Source organism: Lissotriton helveticus, chromosome 3_1, assembly GCF_964261635.1.
Source record: "Lissotriton helveticus chromosome 3_1, aLisHel1.1, whole genome shotgun sequence".
NCBI lineage: Eukaryota > Metazoa > Chordata > Amphibia > Caudata > Salamandridae > Lissotriton > Lissotriton helveticus.
Window position 1 is genome coordinate 221,763,979 of NC_136061.1, and position 23,331 is coordinate 221,787,309.

Here is a 23,331-nt window from a genome sequence, read left to right on the forward strand (position 1 = left end):
CAAAACGTGCCAAGAAAAATATATAACCGATAAAAAACAAACAAAAAAACCTTTTCTCTTAAAAATGGGTGGGAGGGAGGGAGGGAGGGAGGGAGGGCAAAAACTTTCCCTGACTAACGGAGTTCTCGGCAGCCTTGTCACCTTCCAAAATGGTGACACGGCTCCCGAAATGGCCGCATATAAACCCCCCGCCCGAAGCCCAACAAGTAGCCCAAATCAAGCCCAATTGGGCTCGGGCCGCACAACCCGTCCCAAAAACAGGGGGCGTGCCTTCCTGTTGGTCGGCTGCCTCCCCAAAGCCCCATTGGGCCGAAGTGCACGGAACAAATCACAATTGACTCAACATAAGTGTGAAAAAGGCCGCTTTTATTGAAGACAGGTGCACCTTACACAACATAACCCTGTCCTTTGCCTTACAAAACGACATCTAATTATACAAAATACATCTAAGTGTCCACCTCCCCCACCCCTAAAGTTTTCCCCAAACACAATTGCAATTTATTTAAAATACCCCAAATTAATCAATAACTTAAATTAAAAACTTTGTAACCTGCTTCTCTAAAGATCTACCTACCCGATCAATAACTGTTAACCCTTAAACCCTGTAACCTCTTCTCTAACTAAGTAAATCCTATCCTAACCTCATTACCTCCCTGTCCCCAACCAAAAATGAAACAGTAACAAACGGGCCAAAAATAGGCAACTGACGCCACTCAGAAATTGTCCTTATGACATTTCTGAAACACCCCCCCCGGCCTTTTCTAGGGTAATGCCTGATATCCAGTGCAGAATCTAAAACTTCCTTTATCTGAATCAAATATAACTCCATCCCGAAGCGAGACAAATTAATTCCGTCATCCCTGAAAAAAATGTTTGGCCGAATACTTGTGCTCCGGATAATCCTCCGCCACATATTTTAACTCCGAGTGCGCCACCCTGCCAAAATCTGACTCTCTACAAAACACCCTAATCTCCCTGTTTATCTTTCTCCTGGCCTTATCAATGCCACCGGCCACTCAGCCCCTCTCCAATGCCTCCTGGGAATAAACTCTTTTCAAACTACAAAACACCAGGACCATTGCCTCTTGATTTCCCTCAAATCCCTCTTCATTTGCTTCTACAGAGACAAACCTTTGCAAACCACCAAATCATTCCCCCCCAAGTGAAGAACTAGTACATTGGGGCAAGTATGACGGCACAGCAACTTATTTAAAAGAGGGAAAAGTTCGTGCCAACGCGTGCCTCCCTTCCCGTGCCAAGAAACTTTAAACAAATCTGGGTCCAATCCCAAATTTACACCGTTCCCCTTGTTATATTTGTGTCTTTCTGCCCACTTTACAAAAGAATGCCCAATGATCCAGATAGCGATCGCCTCCGACTCGGGCCCGGCCACGGCACCTGCAAAGCCACATGCATGAGGAAAAGCTTACATGACCCTCGCACTCCTGTACCTCCTCCCAATGCAGCCCTGGGGCCCCTTTCTTTCCCAGCAACTCCGACACTCGGAAAGCTCCACCTTAAAGCCAAGACATTAAAGCCGAAAAAAGTAACACCTCCTGCCCTCAACTGCACACTTCTGGCAACACTGCTATCAACCTGCCCAATAGCACATTGTACACTGGCAACCAAACCTTTTGCCCCCTACCTGACTCCCTGGCCCAACCAACTATCAACCTCTTCCCCAGTTCACCTGCCGTTGTAGAAGAACCCCACAGTAGCTTGCCCATGAAAGATATCCCTGCCAGCTTTTCCGCTATGGTAACCTTCAACAAACCCTTCCCAATCAAGTCCAAAATGAACTGGCCCATGTCCCACTTCTCCTCTTTGCACGTCCCTGCAGAAACTCCTGCCACACAAGCACATAGGCCATCCTTGTAGAAGGTGCTGAAGACCCTACCACCAGTTTTTTTTTTTTTGCAGAGTTTTATATAGCACGAACTAGACCCGAACCGAATCAGGTATCAGAGCGCTTTACATATTTTTCCAGTTACATGAGGAGATTAAGTGATTTGCCCAGAATCACAGGAGGTTTTGGCGTCGTTACCGAGACTCGAACCCAGATCCCCAGGTCCGAGGTCGAGCGCCCTAGCCGTTAGGCCAACTCCTCTCCCCAGTTGCAGCACTCTTTTTCTCCTACGGACCACAACCCGTTGGGCACCAGCGTCCTGTTCGTTTCTGCCTCTGTGGCCAGCCCATGGAACCTCTCCCACTGCAAACGAGACAAAGCATCCAAAATGTCATTGTCCACGCCCGGTACAAGCTTTGCCCTGAACTGAATGTCGTACTGCAAGCAACCCAACATGAATACGCGCAATAGCTTTAAAACATGCTCGTCCCACGTGGACTGCTGTTGACTACCTGCACCACTGCCATGTTGTCCACCCTGAAAGTGACCTTTTTGTGCACTAGGCTCCTCCCCCAGAGGGTGACCGCAACCACCAGCGGAAACAATTCAAGAAAAGCAATGCTCCTGCCTCCATTTTTCCAATGATTTGGCCACTCTTCGGCACACCATTTTCCCTGTCAATACAAACCGAAACCTCCTGATCCTGCTGCACCAGAGAATATCTGGGCATCCCAAACCCACTCTTCTGGCGCTGCCATGGGTATCCCATTGAGGTACCCCAAAAACCTGCACCACATTCTTAGGTCTTTCTTCGTCCCTGCCGACAAATGCATATGGTGGTGTGGCAGCGAGAGGCCTGTCAGTGACCTGCCCAGTCTCCTGCAAAATGTCTGTCCCGCTCTCACCACCCTGCATGCAAAATTCAAATGCCCCAGTAAAACTTGGACCATTCTCATTGTCACTTTCTTTCTGGCCAGCATGTCCTCGATCAACAGTCTCATGTGCAATTTCTTATCCTTCGGCAACCTGGCCTCTATGGCCGCAGAAACAAGTTCAATCCCCAGAAATGACAAAACCGTGCTTGGAATTTGTGTCTTCTCTGGTGCCTAGGGGACACCCAGTGTCCCCATGAGCTTCTGGAAACTGTCCAGCTGCTGCTGGCAGTCCGTCGAACCAGGCCAGCCCACCAGGAAGAAGTCATTCAGATAATGTGTCACTGTATCTTTACCCTTTTTGCAACAGAAAACCCACTGCAAGAATGAACTGAACTTTTCAAACAGTGCACATGATATGGAGCCCAATGGGTAATGCCTTATGCACAAAAATGTTGCCGTCAGCCTGAATTCCCAGAAACTGGAAGTCGTCCGGGTGTACTGGCAAGAGCCGGAAAGTGGCCTTAACATTGCATTTTGCCATTTCCTCCCCGTTTCCTACCTTTTCCACCAGGGCCCTAGCTACGTTCACTAAAGAGTAAGATACTGACGTCAAGTCATCAGGAACTAAATCGTTTACTGACCCCCCTTGCAGCCATGAAAACTGTTGGATCAGACGATAATGTTCTCTCTCCTTTTTTGGAACCACCCCGACCGGGGAAATAATCAAATCCCTGATCGGGCTAATCGCAAATGGCCCCTCCATGCGCCCTTCAAGTACTTCTTTCTGCAATTTCTCCCAAGCAACTGCTTTGTGAGCTGCCACTGATTTTAGGTTCTCCGCCTTGTGTAACCTGGTCCGAAGCACTGCACCAGGGGGTGTCTACCTGCGCATTTTGAGCACTCGAGCCAAAATCTGCAGTAGTATCGCGCACACGTACCCTTGTAATCCCAACAGGCCCCGGGACCTCCTCCTGCGGGCTTTTGCGTGTATCCCACCCTCCCTTGGTGGGGCAGGTTCGAAATGGGCGGAAGACCAACGGCAAACCGCTGGGCGTGTAAGTTGTCTTTCCAAACTTCATCGCCCCCATGGTCTGCTGGTAGAGATCTGAATCAATCTCCCCCCAGTTTGCCTCTGGGTCCTAAGCGAGCATGGCATGAAATTCTTCATCATAGTGTGACCAGGCGTAGCCCCCGTATGTCAGATGTGCCCTCCTTATTACATCCATGTATTTAAACAAATCCTCGGACATATCTGGGTACTTCTCACAGTACACACTGCCAAAAATTAAGAAGGCTGATGTCCAGTTCTTTATAGTCCTAGGCACCCTGGGTCGCCTGGATAACTCCAGCTCTTCTTCTTTTGATCCCTCCTTAGAGCACAATTCCCTATGCAACAATTTCAACATATCTACATATTCGCTCTTCCATATCTTTTCTTATGTGGCTAACATGAGGTGTGCTCCCAACCATTTCGTCACCCCCCTGTATAGCAATTTTGGCAATCGGACCTCCTTGCTTTCTTTGCCTTCCATCAACTGACCAGGCCTCCCTTCGCGCTTGTCACCTGTACCCTTAGCTGCATCGCTGTGCCGCTTCGTCCGTCGTCCCCCCTGATCCCCGGTTCTGTCTCCCCGACCTTTGTCTGCCCTTCAGTACCCACCCTGTGTCTCTAACATACCTACCCCTGCATAGTTTGAGCCCACTGTCCCCTTCCTCGCCCCTTGAAGCAGTCCCTGTGGACACCCTCTGTCTTGAGTAATCCATGCTGTTCCGCCCTCCTTTCTTACCTGGTTTCAAGGTCGGTGTCCTCACCGGATCCACCGCCTAATCAGTGTTGCTGAGGGTTGAGACTACCTAGACGTCGGCGCGTACTCCGCATCCGGTTTCGCCTCCTGCAAAAGACTAGGCACAACATTACTGGTCCCCCCTTCTTTGTCCACTATCTCCCCTTCCAAACGAACCTCATCAAAATCTAGTGGGATGTCCTCTCATTCCCCCTCTGCCTCTATTCTCATTACCCATGTGTGCCTGGCCTCTTCCAACAACCTGTTTATTGTGGATTCAGCCTTCCACTTCTGCCCATACTGTGTCACCGCCACCCTGGAGGACCCTGCCCCTCCGGGCTGTCGCCCATTCATGACCATTTCCTCGTGTACCACCTTTTTTGTAAACAAATCGTCCATCGGGCCAGCCTCCACAGCCTGCCCTTTGAGTCCGTTTCTGGCCACCGCCGCCCTAGTAGGCACCTCTGCCCCACTCTCTGTTGCCCCGCCATGACCAATGCAGACCTCCGTTCAACTTTGCCACCGCGGTCCCTCGCCGTGCTCCAGCTGGCCACCCTGGACCCTGCCTTCACTTCTTCTCGGTAGCGATGAGCCGCATGCAACTCGCCCGTCATGGTTGAGCCCTGCGCCTGTTGTACCTGCAATGCAAATGGAAGGTCTGTCATGCCGTGGTTAATGTCCCTGTTTGTCCCTACCTGTCCCTGCTCCGGGCACCACTGCCAATACCCCCCTAAACCTACTGCCCTTGGGGGTGTGACAGTGCATCCCCCTGCACCCACCCATCCCTCCCCCACTCTGGCCCCTTCCCTACCAAGCCCCGCTGAGTGACCCCCCCCTTTACGCTGGGCCCACCCCCCTCCTGGCACTACCCGCCCAGTACTCCCGGGCTGGCAGGGAACTCTCCCGCACCCTCCGGCTCCCCTCCTCCTCCCCCTTGCTCCATTTTAAAAGGGAAACTGGCCTCTTCCGCCGCTGCCGACCCGGTGAGGCCTCCCCTCCTTTTCCCAGGTGCTCCTCCCCTCCCCCCTGTGTCCCCTGCACCCACACCCCCTCCGCCGACCACTTGTCCCTCACCCACCCAGGGGCCCTGTCCAACCACCCCCAAATGTCCAGAGCCACCACAGCTTTTTCTCTGGACCCCTCCTCCTCCCCTGCAGGCACCGGCTGCACCCCATACCCCCCTCTCTGAGAGATCACCTGCCAACCTCTGACACTGGGTCCCTGCTCCCACCCAGGAGCTGCCTGCTCAGCCCTCCCCCTAAACTCTCCTGACCTACCACCACAGGGGCACCCCGCTGATTCAGGCCCCCCGCTCCCAATGGCAGCCCCAATAAACCTGGTGGCACCCAAGGCCCCAAAGGCCTCAGTGCCCTCATTGTGCTTTCCTTTGTGCGCTTCTCCACCCTTCCCCTCCAAGAAAGCCAGGGGGGCACTTCGTAGCGCTCCTTCCCCGTTTTTCCTTTATTGCAGGGTCTGCCTTTGACCCACGGCCCCCTCCCACGTACGTCTTTGCCCTTTTTCTTGCCGCAGCCTCGCGGCGGCGGTCAATCCGTGCTCTCAACCGGGCCTCTCTCAAGGTACATCTGGCCAGCTTCAACCAGGAGTCCCATGGCCTCCTGGACCCTCGCATCAGTTTTGGCCATGTTAATATTGCCGTAGGCTCCCTAAACATTGCTCCCTGACTACGTAAACAAAAACTTTCCCTGACTAACGGAGATCTCGGCAGCCGTCTCACCTTCCAAAATGGTGACACAGCTCCCGAAATGGCCGTATATACACCCCCCGCCTGAAGCCCAACAAGTAGCCCAAATCGAGCCAAATTGGGCTCGGGCTGCACCACCCAGCCCAAAAAACGCAGGGGCACAAACCTCCCTATCAGTCGGCCGCCCCCCACCCCCCACAGCCACATTCATACAGCACTTCATGCCATTTTTAAGCACTGTATGTAACAGATGGTTTTATTATCCACTTTTATGGCACTTCATTTACAGATCTCGGATGAAAGGCGGAGTCTGCCACATATTGAACTTGACCTTCAGGTCACAGCGGATTTCAGTAATAAACTCATTTTATTGCCAGTTTAGGTTAATTTTGAAACCTTAAGGTATCAATAATTTGCTGTGGTAAAAACAGCTTATAAGTAACATTATAACAGATAATCATTCCCATTGGCACAAGTCCTAAAAAAGAAGGGGTGGGGTCCTCTTTACCACGTTAGGCTTATGCAACTGACATCACAGTGTGTGACATTATAAGAAGTAGCATCATGGCAAATTACCTCACAGGAAGTGACCCACCATAAGAGATATCAGATCTTAAGACCTCACACGTTTAGAAGATCTGTTGTGAATACATTGGAGCGCATTACGAGATTTAACAAATGAAAGCTGATCAGTACTTAAACCAGGGACCTAAGTTTCCTGTCTGAGGAATTAACAGCTCAAATGTGGATGAAGTTAGATGTCTGATTAGTTACAGTAGATGAGCCCCTAAGTGCTAAACGCTAGGCATACTAGGCACTAAGAACAAAGCACAGTTCACACATTGCATCAAAAATGCTAGAAACTGTAATCGTGGATATCAAAACTATAACATATATTAACCTACATAGCATAGCACCATTATATACACTGACAATTTTAGCCACTTTGACCATTATCCCAAAAATAAGTTTCACACTGCATTCAGTATACTTAGCATGACAAACAATATTCCATATGAAAGATACAATTATAACTGGATATTCTGCACTTATATTAAGCCAGACATTACAGATTATTATATATTGCCACAGGATATTTAACAATAAGAAATGAGTAATTAGTGAGCTTTTTTTACATCATTGAATCCCTAAAATGTGGGTAACAAATAACTATAAAACATCCCATACATCTGCTTCTCTTTTTTATTGTAATGGGCAGTAGGATCTACCTTCCTAGACAGAGTATCCTCCTCATGGCGATGAGCAGTCAACCATCTGTTAACATATGGTAATGAATTCCAAAGAGGAAGAGTAGAGCCCATAAAATGTATTAACATTAGTGAAGAAAGGTGTAGAGAGTAAGGTGGTGGAAAGGTGGTGAAAGTAACCTTAAAGATACTCACCCACGCCTTCAAATGCCTCCGCAACACCGGACCCCAATAGCTCAACAAGAGAATCACGCACCGTGTACCCATGAGAAACCTCCGATCCGCCGACCTCGCTCTTGCCGAAACCCCACACAACCGCAGAGCCAGAACATGTGGAAGAGACTTCTCCTACATCGCGGGCAAGACCTGGAAAGAGCTCCCGATCAACATCAGACGCGCCCCCTCTCTTAACATCTTTAGGAAGACCCTCAAGACCTGGCTCTTTGACTGACCGAAGCTGCTGACCCCTCCCTCTAGCGCCCTGAGACCCTCATGGGTGAGTAGCGTTCTTTACCATTCCCTGATTGATTTATTGAATATCAAGACAGTTAGTGCTGAAACCCCTTTCACAGTTACTTGAAGTCACCGGTAGTATGTTTATTGCCTCAAAACCGATTTTAGTCTTGTAATCTCATTCCCACCATTGTCAATATAGTCTCTGAAACCTTCTGATTTGAGTTTATAATTGAAAGAGAATGTCTGGAACAGGTATATGCACAAACACAAACTACATACAATCAAAATTACTCATTTGTGCATGTGTTTGAGGAGCCTGCTAGAAGGGTGTTTCTGCAACCATTAGTGTCGTCTGGGTCAATAAGTACATAGACAGCCAGTACTTGCTGTGCATGTTCTGTGGGAGTAATTCATTCAGTTTTAAACCCACACCTTACAATGTCCTAAGAAAAAGTAGTAAAAGAATACAGGAAGAAAATTACTACATCCAACAATCAAGTGGCTGATGTTATTATGGAAAGAAATTAAAACATTGGGATTTTTAAATCCCTTAAAGGCCCAATACATAAAGTAAAATATTGAACAGAGTGGTGAACTGATAATTTAGCTGCTTGAGTTCAAAATCTACCTCTGCAGAGACATGTGTAACGTACAGATTAACTTGAACCAACACCACACTGCTTCAAATGTTCAACATTGTCGAAAATTTAGAACCAGAGAGTTGAAATAGAAACATCTTAAGTTATGAGGCAGGTACATTGACTGTAGAGATACTTTAGTTACTGCAAAAACAGTGGTAAAACCTGTTAGAGAGATCAGTGGCCATGTGATGAGCACAATGTGACCTTCATCCTTGCCATGTTTGCAATCCATCCAACATGCTTGCAGAAATTGTGAAGTGGATTAGGAAGCCAAGGGACAAGAAAATTTACACCAACATTCCTTATTTAAGCAGAAGCCTCACCCTTATGCAAGCTGCACATCAAACTATGTTACCTTTTTTACCTCATTTTGCAGCAGGTTGTAAACCATGATCTCTCTACTTATGTGCCGCAACTTGACCAAGACCGTATCCAACATTGTTCGATTAGTTGTGATGGCCTTGGTTCTTCACATGTGTTGGTTCTTAGGTCTTAATCATCTGACATCTTCCCAATAGATAGTGGCCTTTCATAGCTTCTGTTTCTTCCACCAGCTCTCTAGCAGCTTCCACATCCCTGCCTTTCTCAATGATGGATAGTTATAATCGAGCTTACTATCAGCTGAGCTGAAAGTACCCAACCTGTAAATCTCAGAGGGGTAGAGGATACCCATTTCATGCAAATTTTCCTTCTTGCCAACAGAATTAGCACAAATAGGAGTGATCTATGCTGCTTAGATAGTTCAGTGATAACCCTTTTACATTCTAAGATACCAAAAATCACCAGTGCCAGGCCTACCTTTATTTCTCTACCCAACTTTTCGATAGAACGTTATCCACTTCTTGTCAGAAGAGATGAGTAGCGGGACACTGCATAAACATGTGCATGCCATCAGCCATCTCAACAACACATTTGAGATAGGACTTCACCACTCTATTTCCCAAACTTCACAGCTTTTTCGAGGTCCAGTGGGCTTTGTGTATTGGGAACAGAGGATTTTTCGGGAGAGATGCAGTTTTCACTGATTCACATAGAGTAGACCTAGATATTTGCCAAAAGTATTTTAACACCAGCGTTGGCAGGTCCCTTCTCCAAATCTTTTCTTGCAAGGTGAAGGCTCTATCAATGCCTTGCACTATAATCTAGTACTATTTTGCCACCTCTTTCTTTATGGGGGAGCACCCTTGTGGTAGTACCTCCCACTCGATGTTCCCCCAACCATCTTGACACAACTGATGTGCCCAGCTGGGCAGTTGGTAGAACTTAAATCTAGATAACCTGTCACCTGTAATCTGAGACACATCTTCCCAGGATATCAGACTATCTTCCTTGGTGATCATCCCCATCTGTTTAATTCTGCTTCTTTCAGAGGTCTTGCTAAACTTTTGTCGTACCGCTTATACTTTCTCAGTAAAAACTGTGCGTTTGTTGAACAACATAAATGTCAAAACTGTGCAAGACTGATTTTATGTACACCATCAGTATATGTTGGCCATAGTCCTGCTAACTCACAGTGCACCATCTGTACCCCAAACCTGACAGGGTAGCAAATGAATTGTGCAACCTCAGAACATGACAACTCTGACTACCAAGGAAACTGCAGTAACAAATGTAGAACCTTTTCGTTTGGTTATTCATGCATACCCAAAGAGATACACAAGAAATACACAACATGCATTTTCAAAAATTATTAAAGCATTGTGATTCTTGATTAAAATATGTGCACTTCAATAATCAATAGAAGGAAACAGAATAACGTGATTAGCATTATGAGAATGGCATAGAAGTTAAACAATTCAACCATTTTGCTGTTACAGAAATGTATGCTTGCATAAGAATACTGTAATATTTCGAACTCCTATCTAGTGCCATCTATCCTAGTGCACCTAGGGTGAGTGAATCTGCCAGAATCCCTGTAGGATGATCTAAAACCCCTGTTACCTGTAGATAAGTGTCATCAGGGTGTCCTTTTGGTGTAGAGATGCCCATCATTCCTTGCAAAAGTTAAACAGGAATCAGCGTGGCTGGAATACCGGCATGGGGCAACCTCTCAGTGTCAGGAAAATGCTCCTCTAACTAAACAAGAGAGTGATGTCGTTTATATAATAAACATCACCCATCTTGCCATGTTTAAGTCCCAGCCAGGCCGCTATTGTTGATTCTATCGTGACAGCTGTGTCACTGAGTGGACAATAACAAAAAACAACATTTTACGCAGTGAACTTGTACATAATCTTCAAGGTATTTGCTAATATGCCTACAAAGTGGAAATGCAATCAAAGCCATTTCAGAGAATATTATCCTGTATAGGCACACAAGCAAATATGTGTCAAATGTCATCATGTTTAAGAAAAGAAGGCAACCTAAAAACTAGAGCAATGAAAATGGTGGTGTTCCTACTCTGGCATTAAATGTGACCACATGACCACTATAATAAGGTTCCCTAAAACCCGTCTAAGTTGCACCCAAAACCTACATGTAGCATTCAGAGGCTTCAGTCTAACCTGTGTAAAGAACTTGGAATTTCCAGTCTTGTACAAGAAAAGTCTACCCCCATATTGCAGGTTTTTCAGCATGCCTTAAAACATAGGACCTGTCTGTAATTGCTCCTTTCCTTAGCAAAGTTCTAGTATTTTTCAACTGGAAGGCCCAACAGTAAAATTGGAAGTCTGGGGCTGCTATAACGCCTTCAATCATTTTCCTGCAGAGTTTTTGCCAAGCAGTTCTAGTCCCCTGGAGGCCCAAATAAAACTGCTTATTTCTCCCTGCAGTTTCTTAAACTGCTCTGTTTAAATGTTAGCAAAATCGCAATAAAGATGAAGGTGAACTTTGGCAGTATCAACATCTTTATACTATTGGTCCCCTCAAAGATCGTAAACTGGATATACCACCATGATTTTAACATTCTTCTTGTGTCCACCATAGCTTTGATAAAATTGACTTGGGCAATCTTATCCAAAACTTGTACAACTCAATCCCCAATATACCTAATTTCTTTCTTAGAAGGGGGCTATTGCACAGGGCATTCCACTCCATTATTTTGTTTTTTGTCTGTTCACCAGCTAACCTGAAACCTTCCCAAACTCCTCCAAGGTTTGCAAATTAACGGGATACAAGCATGCCAAATTCGAGGAATATAGCAACAAATTGTTTGCGTATTATGCAACCTGTCTCTTCCACCCATTGCATTCAAAAGGCATAATGGCAGTGTTTTCCCTCACCTTTATCGCTAGTGGTTCAATATATATTATGTTTAATCCCTCCGTTAAAAAAATCCCAATTCTCTCTGTCAAAAGCCTCGGCAGCATCAAATGTAAAGATTGTTAATGGTATTTTCCCTTCTGATGCACAGCCATCCAGACATAAGTCGCACATGTCATCAAATAAGAAACCAATTTTAGTCCAAATAATCCATGTTTATTTTATAACGTTCATTAATTTTCAAATTCACAATGGAGGCGACGTGATTTCAAGCTTCAAATGCTTATCCTATAGCATGATAAAATTCACACTACCTGTCTGGTTCTAGTTTTTTTACATTTATTAATTGTGGCTGTTTGCATTTTTTTTTTTTAAAGTTCTTTTTTTGCAGGAATGCACAATAAGGTTTTGTATTAACGGTGGTTTATTCATGATCGCATGGTTTGATTTAATTCAGATGGGCTTCACCTGCGGGTATTTCAATGGGTTTAAAACCAGTAGTTTGCTTTGAGGATATTTTTTGTTGGCTTCATGAACCCAGTTGAAGCAGTCAAACTGCCGACATGGCGTTTAGATATGGAAAACTCAGATCTTACACCTATGGCATTGTGAGTTTATTGTTAGGTTTAATATGGGTTTTGGCACTATGGGGCTTGGAATATGTCTTAGTTTAGCATGCGGCACTGTTTATTATTAATTTTGGGCATTACAGCACATATGTTTTAGTTTAATAGCACACACTTTTCGGTCACTCAAGCTGTGTTTGTTTTATGTCATGTACGTAATACACTGCACAATTTGGCACAGTGGTGAGGGTATGTTTGGTGTACATTCATGTTATGGACTGCACGTTTTACATGATTTAATGGAATAGTTTAGGCTTATGTTTGCTGAGATTTTATATGATCTTGATGGGCTTATCCTCGCATTTGAGTTACCCCTGAAGAAGGGATGTATGCCCAAAATACATTGGGTGGATTTCTACATGGTTACCCAGGACATACTGTGAATTCTTTCGTGCTATAGGATAAAGCTTGGATGGGCATGTCTAGGATTTGAAGCTTAGGATCTCGTCGCCTCTGTTGTGAATTTGAAAATCATTGAACGTTATGGAATAAAAATGGATTATTTGGACTAAAATTGGTTTCTTGGTTGTTGACCTGTGTGACATATCTGTATGGCTGTTCAGCTTGAGACTGGCGCGTAGTGATGCACCAGCCAGATTTGGAAATTAAATTGGTTTCACCGGGACAGAGCACGCGTCAAGCAAGCATGCAGAACTTCTGCCTTTGAGCACCCTTTAATTTGCTGACATTAAGAAAAATTGGAGTGCATTCCATCATTTATCTGCTATTTTTCCTTCTTTTGCCATATCCATTGCTCCCACCAGCTTGTGTGTAAGCTCATGGAGCTGCAGCACTCTGATGAAGACCTTTTGGTCCTTATGAACTAGGCCCCAGAACGCCCTATCCAATCTCTTTGTCAAAATGTGTGTATAGATCTTGTTCTCACAGCTCAGCAATAAGATTGGTTGGTAAGATTCACAGAATTTAGGGTCGCTATTAGGCTTTAATATCACACTAACCGTGGCCTCATCCTATGATCTCGGTGAAGTATTTCCTCTTGAAAAAATGTCTACCAGCAATCTGCCCAATACAGAGATTAGTTCATACGCCAATGCTATATACCACTCATTTGGTAAGCCATCTGGAGCTGCTGCTTTACTCTTTTTTAGTCCCCTCACCTCCTACTGACTTATTTCCTGGTTTAGAACCAATTTCAAATCCAAGTTTTGGGAGTGAGACCTTCCTGAGCCAATTTTCTATTTGATCTTCTGATACCTCCAAATCGTCCGCTTATAATTCCTGAAAGAGTTGGTGAAGGCTTACTCTGTATCTCTGTAATCTGTACACCGTGTTCTTGTCTCTCTGTCTTCAATCCCCCTAATGACATTCCTTTTGTTATCCATCCTTGTTTACGCTTGAACTCTATGTTTACATGCTGCTAATCTTATAATCTTCCCTCTAATAAATGTTTTAAAAGCATCCTAGATCCTAAAGTATATGCAGGAGCTGATCCATTGTTCATTAAAAAAAATTCCACTGTGTCCTGTCTCAGCTGACTGCCCACTGTCTCGTCCAACAATAGTGTCCTATCTAAAGTCCATCTGTGTTTGTTTATGTTTGAGGGATTTATTGAACGCTCCTTCACCGAAAGGTCTCTTGGCACTATCGGAGATAGGAGAACCGTCCTTAAGCAGTAGGCGTGGGTGACCCGCCAAGTTTTCAATTTTTTTCTGAAACTGATGTACTCAGATGTTAATCTGATGTCAATTGGTAGAGAATTCCAGAGTTTTGGGCCGAGTACAGAGAAGTGAGAGCCACCTAGCCTCTTACACTTAAATCTGGGGATAGTCAGCATATTCATAGAGGCTGATCTGAGATTTCGTTTGGGAAGGTACCGTGAAATCTTTGTGCAGATGAATTTGGGGCATGTCTCATGGAGTGCGTTGAAGATCATGCAACCTGTTTTAAACATGGACTGCTGTGTCACTAGGAGCTGACGAAGCTGCTTCATTAGTGGCTTGGTATGACAGTGTCTTGGTTGCTGGGAGACTAACCTAGCTGCCTGATTCTGGATCAGCTGCAATCTATGGCTTTGATTGGCAGGAAGGCCCAAATAGATAGCATTGGTGTAATCCAGCCTGGACATAATGAAGACCAGCATGATTACCATGCTTGCCTCACTTGTAAAAAATCTCCTGATTTTCTTGAAGGTCCTTAGATTGTAGATGCACGAGGGAGTGTCCAGACTAATCTGTTCATGCATGGATAACTTGGCATTAATTTTGATCCCCCGACTTTTGACTGAGTTCTTAGGGGTAGGTGAAATGCCTAATGCAGCTGGCCTGTGTCCTTGCATCCAATGATGAAGTCTGTTATTAGAAATGACTATCTCTGTTTTGTCAGAGTTTAATTTAAGATAGTTGTGTCTCATCCAGTCTTTAATGAAAAGCATGGTGTTTTGGAAGAAGGCCTTAGATTCCTCAGTCTTGTCAATTGGGAATATCAACTGCATATCATCTGCATAGTTATATACAATCACTCCCCTGATTTGGTGGGCATGAATCAGGGGGCAGATATAAATGATGAACAGGTGGGGGGAGATGGAGCAGCCCTGTGGTACCCGACAAGTGGTATTGACCCTGGCTGAATTAAAGGGTGATAGCCTAACAGAGTGGGCGCTGTCCTCTAAAAATGAAATCATTCAATCCAGGGCCGTGCCTCTCACGCCTGCCACTGCCATTCTGTCCGCTAATATGGTGTGATCCACGGTATCGAATGGAGCAGACAGGTCGAGCAGTACCAATGCCTGTGTGCACCCCCTGTCTGCTCCCTCATTCAAGTCATCCATTACGCCTAAGATGACTGATTCAGTGGAGTGTGACGGTCTGAATCCTGCCTGGTGGGAATCCAAGAAATTAGTCTCTTTGATGAATGTGCAAAGGAGTTTTGTTACGTGTGCTTCAAGCACTTTTGCCGGATATGGGAGGAGCGATATGAGTCTGTAATTACTCAGAAGGTTAGGATCTACTCCGGCTTTCTTTTGAAGCGGGACTAGCACTGCCTCTTTGAAAGCATGTGGCACCACCCCTTGCCCCAGGGAGAGGTTGAGCAGTGAGAGAAAGGTATCTGGAAATTGTGAAAGAATATCTTTTTGTATCTTAGAGGGACAGGGGTCTTTAGGGGAGCCAGATTGTATCTTGCTTCTTAATTCTGTGAGCCGATCTGAGGTAATGTTTTGGAAGCTAGACATTGTAGTTGAGTTAGTAAATTGCTGATATGATTTCCAATCATGAGAGCTAGGAGAGATGGAGTTCTGGATAACCTTAATTTTGTCAATGAAGAAGGCCTTCAAATTGTCAGATAAGGCCTGGGAGGGGGTAATGGCCAGTGTGACCCGGTCGGGATTGGAAATTTCTCTGACTATCTTAAAGATGTCTTTGGATTTATTTTCGGAGCTAAGAGCCCTGTTCATGTAGAAGGCTTTTTTTGCCTCCACAATGGCAGCTTTGTAATCAGTTAGAGCTGTTTTGTACGTTTTCCTTTCTACAGGAGAATAACTTCTCTGCCATTTCCGTTCCGCCTGGCGGGTTTTAAGTTTTACTGATTTTAATTCTATAGTAAACCATTTAGATGCTTCGTGCCACCTCGTACCTCTTTCTTACCTTTGTGGCGGGGCGTGAATCTCACTTGCATTTGATTGCCAGTTGGAGATAGCTATCTCCAACTCATCAACATTATTATTTGTTCTAGGCAGGAGTGTGGATTTCAGGGTGTTAGGTACTCAGGCAAGCGGACGCGGTTCCAGTTCCTGGTCAGTATTTTTGGGCCGATCAAGGATTTAACTAGGGAAAGACCATTTAATGTTAATAGGTGGTGGTCTGACCACACACATGGCTTAGCGGTTAAGTTATGGACCAAGAAGTTAGAGGTCCATAGTTGGTCTAATACATGCCCTTTGATGTGTGTGGGTTCAGTAATGTGACCTTCTAGGTTCAAGTTATTTAACAGGTCTGTGAGCTCCTTAGAGCCCCGACTTCCCCCTTCCTTGGTGGGCCAGCAATTCAGGCCTCCAATTAACAAAATCTTAGAATAATCTATGGTTAGAGGGGTTACGTAATTAGCCAATTCAGTGATGAATTCCCCCATTGCAGTGTGGAGTCTGTAGATCAGTATGCACAGCAGCGTGGATTTTGGAAAAATTAGTTCAAGTGTGAGACTATCCACTGAAGCCACTTCTCAAGGGGCAATGGAGATGACCAAGAGTTATTCTTTTAATAAGTGCCGCTATCTCTTTTCCCAGGAGGTCTGTTAACTTGCATCAAATGGTAGTTGCTTTGTAGTGCAGCTAGTATGTCAGGCGTGGATTCCACAGTTAGCCAAGTGTCTGTGATTAATAGTAAATCTGGGGCTTCAGTATCTAAGAGGTTAAAAATTTCTAGCTGGTGCTTTACCTTGAGATATACGATGTTTACCTCTTTAGGTTCTGAAGTCCTTATCCTTGTAGTAGCACAGTCGAGCAGAATTGAAGGGGGGGTTGCATGTGCTGGGATAGACGGTGGTGTGACAGGACCGAGATTTAGAAGACCATAACGTTATAACTAGTGTTTGGTTATAGGCTCGATCCTCAGGTTGGCCTTGGGTGCCAGAGAACGAAGTTCGTATGAGGAATATTTAATTCCGTGCATATAGTGGTTGGCCCCTGGCCGCGGATGAGCTCAGACGGGCTTGACTTTGGCTCGACCGCTGCGCGAGTCCGCTGCGCATCCACGGCACCATTGGTGTTAAGTAGTGTTCGTGGCAAGAACCACTAAACCGCTACTGCTGTACTGGCACCTCCTCCCGGCAACCTGAAGGGAGTGAAGCCAGCAAAGATGTCTGCCCCCCTCCGTAACAATGGAGCACTCAGCTTGCGGCAGAACGGGAGGGCAATGCTTTAAATTCCCCCCAACAGTAGGACTCTGGTGGGTACTGAGAGCAAATGCGCTGCGATATTTAAAATATGTAAAACAGATTTGCTGTTGGCAACTGTCTCACAGATGAAGCTGCGAAGACAGCAGTTGCAACATATGCAGTAGCAGCAGTTGCACATTCCAAATGTATTGCCGCAACAGAGAAGGGAGGTAATTACCCTTGAGGTTTCCCTTCTAAATACTCTTATCATTTAAGTCCTGATAAAGTTCCTTATGTGAGAATTAACGACGTTCGTGACAAGTTAATACCCAACGCGGACCGCAGGCAGACTTTGATTACAGCAGCCCACGCTGGGATGGCCTCATCGCATGCCGGCGTGTCAGCTACTGTGTCTCTTCTTCAGCAACGGTATTGGTGGCGGGGTTTGTACAAACAAACACGTGATTATGTCCTTCAACGTGGCATCTGTCAGCAAATTAAACCTTCTACTGCTGCACGCCCGCTTCAAACTCGTTGTACATATCTAATAAACCACTTGCGTGTGTTTATTTAGATCACTGCGGTCCTTTCTCATCAGATACTGTGTATAAGTACATCTTAGTAGCAGTTGACTCTTGCACGCGCTTTGTGTGGTTGTGGCCTCAAAGGAGTGCTGATTCCAGAACTGTTGTAAGGGATTTGCGTGTCTTTGTGGGAATTTTTGCGTGTGGTACTTTCCATTTGGACCAGGGTCCAGCGTTCGCCTTTAAGGCGTACAAGGATGCCATGGCTTCATTGGGGTCCAGGTCAAATTTTCGTCTCCATACCGGCCTGAGGGTAATAGTGTTGTGGAGCTGGATGAACCGTGACTTAAAGCAATCCTTGACAGCTAAGGTATTAGGTACTGACAGAGACTGGCTTAACCACCTGAATAGCGTACAGCGTGCACTAAATAATCTCCCTAGAAGGTCTCTGGGTGGGCGGACCCCATACAAAATGCTCTTTCGCATCAAAATGTTTGTCCCGGACCTTGATGGTCTAGACATGGCAGCGGCAGCCCCATCCTTTGACTTAGATGAACATTCTAATGTTGTACAGAACCTACAAAAGACCAGAGACAGTCTTGCATAGGAACACTTGCCCTCCACATCAGATGCTGCGTTCAAGATTGCGGTAGTCGGCTGGCTACCCCAAGTTGGAGAACTGGTCCGAGAGAAGATCAAGAACAAGAAGGAATTTGGTCCCTCCTATCAAGCTCCAGTTCCTGTGATTGGAGTGCAGGGTACAAGAACAGACATTTTACCTCCTCTTCTTGGGCGAAAGGGGAACAGGTACATCTCCATTGACAATGTCAAACTACACAGGGTGGCCGATTCTTCATAGTATGACTCCTGCGGTTTTGTGTCCAGCAATGGTGTGACACTATGTTTTGGTCCCGGATCCAGCCATCAGGCCTGATATTGCCATTGAAATGAATACAGTTACGAATCCTTTATTGAATTCAACTGCTGGTGATCCTCTTAATGATACTGAATATACTTACCCCACTGACTTGTCTATGCCTGATTTGGAGACCCGTGTGGCTACTCAATCACGTTTTTCATTTGACACTGGGTCTACAACATCTAAGGCCCCTTCAAAAGTTTTGATTTTTGCTACCTGGTTTAAAAAACATTTTTTGATACCCCCTTGGACTTACATTTGGCTGGTGCTTTTTTCAATCTTTTTGTTCATGTCCATCGGATTTGTGTTGTATTTTTTTCATTTTAATAATGGACACTACATTCAAGAAAGAACTTCAATTAGACTAATTGATGGAACTTTGGCCCCCACTCCTCTTCACACATCATGAAGAGGGACCAGATATTTGTGAATAAAACTGCTTGGCCTGTTTTAGATGGAATTGTATGGGATGCTGTAAAGTTCCAGATTCATGGGCCCACAGAGGTTATTAATGTTCCCAATGTACTCCGTGTTTCTATGGGGGATGTGGTTCAACAAAATATTCGCTCTGATGATTGCGACTTCCAGGCCGTAGAGGCTTTGTTTTCTTATTTGAAATATTATGCTGCCTTCGATGCTGAAGATTTATATTTAGAGTCTGCGAACTATGGTGATTTACCAGCATTTTGGCAATCACTTTCTGCATAAGACAAGTTCATTTAGAAATGTGGTTAACTATACACACAGTGGGAATATTGTCCCGCACCTGTTAAAGGCAGCTCCAAAAGTCTTTTGAAAAAGTTTTCTTATTTTACTGATTTTGATCAATCACACCGTAATGATTTTATTTTAAGATGAATGAGAAGTCCTCTCCTAAGGTTAGACTTACCCACACAAAATTACTGTATTCAAAGTCCTTTATTGACCAGTTGGCTGTTGAGGGCTATGAGCTGTGGAAAGATGCCATTGATCTTAAATCTGTTTGGGGTTCTAAAATTTGGCAAGTACAAGGCACAGAGGCTTTGCATTGTGCATGTCTCATCCCGAACCCTATGTTGTTTCTGAATGCCACTATTTCACAAACCACCAGCTTTGGATTGGCTACTTCTGAAAAATTAAATGCTGCTTCATTTCCTGATAGGGGTGAATACCCCCATTGGAATAATTACACCAGTACTTCCCTTAGTGATTTACAAGACCAGTTGAGAAATTCCTTTTAATGTTTCCAGCATTAATCCCGAAGGCTGGTTGCTATGGCAAAAAAGTGCAGATTCCTGCCAGCACCATTTTCTGGGCCTGACCTCTGGCTATACAGAGGTTAGAATAGATCCCCCATTTTCAGAGTCAACATTCAGTCACTACCTATTCTGTAGGCAAATTGTGTCAGAATTGGCTCAGGCACTCGACCTTAGCGTCAGTTAAGTTGCATTTATCCAAATTGACTGACACAGTGGATTTGAATGATTTTGTAAAGGGCCCTGCAGCAGGCAGACCGAAAAGATGGATATATGGAGCCTACAACGAAGTTTGGAGACTGTCCCAGATTGAAGCTCCTTCTCGGCTTAGAGCAATTGAGCAGGCCAATTTAGAAAAAGTGCTTGCCGTTGTAGATGATAGCGATAACACACTTTCTTCCTGTATTTACACATTAGATAATATTGTTTCATCTATTGTTGATATTGTACAAGATGATGTTGCAGTTCTGTACCATGCACAAAATCAATTGCGTTCTATAATGCAGTTTGCTTGGACTCTTCAAACGTTAACATCTGGGAAGGTGCCTTGGGATTACATGAACACGACATTGTTATTTTTGCCTTTTAATTTGACTGTTAAACAACAATTTATGTCAATGAATGATGCCACGTTTTTACTGTTGCATATTGAAAAATTGGAATTGTTACCGTTTTCAGTGGCCGAGTCAAATTCTGCAGTTTGGCTCATCCATGGGTTAATAATTCTACCTTTCCCCCTGTTTAAATTTGAGTCATGCATGAAACACTATGCCATAGGCAGATTTGAACCTTTAGGTAGTGCCTTTTTACATGAAGTGTGGAATCTCCCATTTACATATAGGTGCTTGAGAGAGGGAAAAGAGGTTTATCTAAAAGGTGAAGACTGCACTTCCACACCAGATCACTCTTTAGTCTGTAGAAACCTGCAATTGCATGGTTCTTGTAATATTACAGCACCAAATCGTGCGTGTGTTTTGAAAGGCACCCCCAACCCGGCTATTACACCAACTTTCACATTGCTTGCAAACGGTAGTTATTTGTTATATAATAATGAAGATTGCTGTGGTATGCTTGCTGCTATTCCGTATATTGTTACGGTTTCCCAACGTGTAGTTTGCTGTAAGAATGTCCTGTTTCCTCTTCCACGTAGGAGGCTTGATGTTTCCATCTGTCCTTCTATTCCGACCTTGAAAGCAGAGTTCAACAAAATGAGTCGAATAAGAGCTCTTTTGTCCCAGAAGGAAGTCCCCCTTACATCTGCGCGTGTGACATTCGTCCTTCACATTGCAAATACTCGTATTGAGGTGAATGCCTTATTAAACACAGACCTGCCCCTGCATTTTGGTGCTTTAATTCACACAATCTTTACTGCCTCGTCGACCACGTGCCTGGCACACTTTTTTAAAGTTCTGGCCTTGTGACCTTGTTCCAAACTATATTTCCTGTGATCCCAGCATTTTTTCGAGTGTCTTCGGCGGTTTCCTGTTAGTTCTCGCTTTAGGAGCGGGTGTGCTGCTGTTAATTTGTTTACTTCAGAATGGAAGCACAGTCTGTGCCCCATGACGATCTGCCCCGGCTGCTCCAGCTTCGTAACCGGATGCTAGAATACTATGGATCGCTGTCTCTGGCGACTCTGAGTGTGGCATATGGTTTAACTTTCCGGTTCTCATACTTTACTTGCGTGCAGCCTGTTTTCCATTGCCTGGATTGTGGATTTGACTGGGCCCTGGATTTGTGTCTCTGCAACACGGTGTCTCCTGACCTGGATTTTAATCTACTAATGAGTCCCTTAGTTGCTCATGAAATAGATTGTTCTAGTTTCGGGATTATGGCCTGCACAGCGGCTCATGGGGTTCTAGGCAATTGGAGCATATGGGCTGCGGCCAATGACTTTCTGGCACGCAGTTATCTTGAAGAAAGCCCGAGTTGTCCTCTGACGGTGATAGAGGCTCCGGTTGTTGTCCACCCATGATTATTTTCACTGACTCGGTTCCTTTTTAATTTGGATTTTTAATCCCAATTATCAAGTTTGGCAAAATTCCTGAACTTGGTTCTGTCTCATTCGAACTTGAACTCTGCATTCTATGAATCTTGCCCCCTTTATTGTGCGTTACCCGATCAAGGGAGGGAGTAGTATGGCCTAAGGCCTGCTTTGCGCGCATGTTATGTTAGCATGGCTTATTAGAAGTTTAAACGCCATTTTACCTTTTGCTGCTTTCGCGCACAACACTGCATAGCCGTTTTTGTAAGTTAGCCTTCGCGAAGGTCTACACATGAGAAAAGTTTTTTTTTTTACATCTCTAGACTTACATCGTTCCCCTAGTCTGCACAGTGAGTGCTGAAGCCGTCAAGGTTATCAAAACATGTTAGCTGTTTATCGACATGTTCAATTAACGCTTTCTAGACACAACAATTTGGAAGCTGTGAGCCAACTAAGATTCTGGCGCCCTTATTATTGCACACTTGCCATGATTTCAGACACTTGGAAGATTTTCTATTTCCAAGGATGCAGAGAGATTTGGCTGATCCGAATGTGATTTACTCTTACTGAGCGGAAAGGTAATGGGGTCCCCCAAACAAGCTGTAACGACCTGGGGTTGCCCCAAACATTGGTATGTGGTCCAGCTACAAAGACAAAAAGGTCAAACTCTACCTCTAACCCATTGTACCCTCTGCAGAATATCGACACGAACATAGACTTTCAAACAGAACACTGGCCCTTTAAGGAGGATTGGGAATTCCAATGGGAGGAGTCACGTCAGGACACGGAGACGTTTTATGCCACAGAGTACGAATCAGGGCTGTGCTTGTTCACCCAGGAGGAGGAGACGGAGAAGCGGAGCGGAGTAGGAGAGAGCGTCGAAGCCGAGCGGAGTGCGGAGACGCGGGACGAGACGAGGGCAGGAGTCGTTGCAGGAAAGAGTGAGGACGAGAAGCCAGGAGGCCACCGACACCACGAGCCGCCCAGCCATACACCCGCGGGAGGTGTATGGCTCAGCCAGGTACGTGACAAACTCCGGGGCTGGGTCAAAGGCAAAACTACGAGTACCGACGTACCCTGAGGCATCCCCTCCCCATCTTGGTGTACCCTTTCCTGAGCACTAATTCCCCATCACGTCGGCATCTAAGTTAGGTGTGTTGCACCGGTAGGGTGACCCTCACTCCCTTTCCCCTGTAAGCAAGTAGAACGTGTGGACAGAACACTGATACCTGCTATCTTTCTCTCCCTGTGCACTCAACCGAGCGACAAGACGGAGATTGACGAGCCTGTTCCGCGAAGAAGACTCGACAGGGAACACCGAGCCTCGGCAGCGGAATCTGGGATCAGAAAAGCCGCGAGAAGTCGTTCTCCAAGGGGGAAGTTAACATCTAAAAAGAAAAGTTCAGACTCTTTGTATCTGAAAATAAACCCTACGAAAACTAAGATCAGCGTCTTGCCTATTCCTCCCGCACCCGTAACAGTGGTGGAGAATGCGGGCATAGG

At 45.3% G+C, this 23,331-nt stretch overlaps 1 protein-coding gene across 1 annotated transcript in view; it reads left to right on the forward strand.

Annotated features, from left to right (window-relative positions):
- Window positions 1–3,194: 3,194 nt before the first annotated feature.
- Window positions 3,195–23,331, forward strand: part of LOC144822305 (uncharacterized) — a 123,197-nt gene continuing 103,060 nt past the window's right edge. Inside the window, exon 1 of the mRNA XM_078679652.1 lies at window positions 3,195–7,911. The gene's annotated coding sequence lies outside the window, so the exon portion shown is untranslated. The remainder of the gene's footprint in view (window positions 7,912–23,331) is intronic.